The 2,197-nt window shown below is 48.7% G+C and overlaps 1 protein-coding gene across 3 annotated transcripts in view; it reads left to right on the top strand.

The window, feature by feature from the left end:
* Positions 1-89: 89 nt before the first annotated feature.
* ASXL1 (additional sex combs like transcriptional regulator 1) overlaps positions 90-2,197 on the top strand; it is a 17,410-nt gene continuing 15,302 nt past the window's right edge. For 2 of the 3 annotated variants that reach the window (XM_010569382.1, XM_010569381.1), the window contains exon 1: positions 90-813. The gene's annotated coding sequence lies outside the window, so the exon portion shown is untranslated. The remainder of the gene's footprint in view (positions 814-2,197) is intronic. The other variant, XM_010569385.1, reaches the window with a different exon arrangement.

Raw genomic sequence — 2,197 nt, 5'->3', positions numbered from 1 at the left:
GGCCACCGCCTCCTCCCACCAGTCCCGGGACGGGCTCTCGGGGTGTGGGGGGGTACCGTCCCACAGCGGTACCGGGTCGGTATTTGCTGCCTGGGTTGTTGCCCGCAGCCCCGGCACGGTTCTTGGTGTGGGAACGGTTCGTTTTCTTCCTTTCAGATGGCTTAAGGCTGAGCGGGAAGAACCGGAGCCTCCGGGGAGAGGCCTGGCTTGAAGTCCGGGCAGTGCCGCTGTCAAAAGTTTCTGGTTTAATTACCGAGGCCGCAGGTTTTCTCCGTGCACCAGACCTGCCCAAAACGCGGGCAGGGTGAGCAGCGTGCCGGTGCCCGGGGTTAGACCCTTGCCACGCTCGGACGTTATTTTGTCACTTGATTTTAGGAGACATGGCCGCGGGTATGGCTTAGTCTTTTTGTCTTTGAGAATCTGCTTGTTGAAGGCTTAAAGTTCCAGACACAGGTCTGCTTTGATGGTGTTTGTGTAGGTCTGTTGGAACACCGCTGTCGTTTGGCCATCGCAGTGGGAGAAGGATAAATTCCCTCCATGAAGCATTTAAAGCCCTATCTGTCTTGAACCCCATTTATAACCTGGGAAATACAAAAAGAAAAGTAACTTCGGTGTCTTTCAGGTAGTGAGCATGAACTAGTCAGAAGCTTTATTTAAGGGGCGCACTTGGAGGTGTTGAGGCTTGTTGCTCGGCATGGAGCGCTGATGGTCGCCGCTGTCTGCTTCTGTGGCTGGCTGGAAGGAGTCTGCTCTTTTTGGCCTCTGCCTGGGGGCTGCTGTCTCTTGGTGACACGGTGACGCAGATCTGTGCAGGTACAGGAGTGCCAGTACATGGAGCGAGGGATGATCCGACTGCCCACGGCTGTCGTGAACGGATCTCTGCGGTTTCCTCCCCGTAGCCCTGTCAGTGGTCCTCGACTTGTGAGGATGTGGGTCTACTTGCTGTGTGGTGTATGGACTTCTGTAGAAATGGATTTACAGGGCTTGAGGGGGTTTTGTTTCCTTGATTTTTCTTTTGTGTGTGTGTGTTTATTTTCTTTTTTGCTTGGCATGGTTATGCGTTGGAGCACATAAACATTCAGAAACAACAGTGTGGGTCAGTCTAGCTGAGACTCGTGCCTGGTAATGAGGATGTTCGGGATATGTCTTGGTGCTCCTTCTGAGTAAGATTTGTTTGGCTATCAGAGTGTTTTCTTACTGCTTGCCAGGAGGAAACCTAATCAGACAGGCATCTCTCTTCCAGCAACTTGCATAATCTTTTGTGTGTAAATTATAATATTTTAGACCCACATGACTTTTCTTGAAAAACTGGAGAAGGGCATAAGCCAGCCACTGTAGAACTTCACTGTAGGAGTCTGGTGGTCTAGTACCTCATCGTGCATTTCTCTTTGAGATCCTGGTTCTGTGAGCCAAGCGTGTCACTGCAGGTGGCAGGGATGCTTTCCTGGTAGGTGACCTTGGGGGCAGAGGCATTGCTAGGTCACCTTGCACAAAGTCACCTCATTCAAATGTCCTGAGCTCTAACAGGTGAAAAAAATCAGCATTTATAGGCTGCTCAAAGCAGCACATGAGACAGTGACTCTAAAGCAGTCTCCTAATACACCTCCTCACCCTCACATGATGGGAAAGGGATCTCTTCACGCAGTTCCTCTCGCCTGTCTTTTGGCCAGAACCTCAGGCACAGGCACAGTGGGTGCATGAGATGTCTAAGCCTCAACAGCATCTTAGAGCCATTGATGAACCAGAAATAGAACGATCTCATACTAGATTATCCACTTAGAGAGACCCGCAGTTGCGTAGCTGCACTTCCAGCTTGCAGGACTGATTGTAAATCCACTAAAAATAGATCTTTATTTAACACTAGTCTTACACGTGCTCCCTGTCAAAATGCTTTTAATTTTCCTTTCTGATGCGTGCTATTGTATTTTGTATTCTTCTCGATGTTTCTGAGAATCATAGGCAAAAGTACTTTTCAGTGTTGCTGCTCCTACAGAGTTAATACTATGCATGTTCCATGAAATAAGCCTTCAAAGATTGATTTGAACACCCAGAGCCATAGGACTATTCAACAAGTGCTATCGGAGCTAGACATCTAGTAAATTAATTGGGGGAGTGATGTAAACTTCCATAATTAGGGGCATAGGAACCCTTGACTATCAGTATTATAAATGGGGGGGGGGGGGGGGAAAAAAATTTT

Source organism: Haliaeetus leucocephalus, unplaced genomic scaffold (genome assembly GCF_000737465.1).
Source record: "Haliaeetus leucocephalus isolate CR32 unplaced genomic scaffold, Haliaeetus_leucocephalus-4.0 Scaffold273, whole genome shotgun sequence".
Lineage (NCBI taxonomy): Eukaryota > Metazoa > Chordata > Aves > Accipitriformes > Accipitridae > Haliaeetus > Haliaeetus leucocephalus.
Note: the sequence above shows the minus strand (reverse complement) of the source record. Positions and strands in the feature narration are given on the sequence as shown.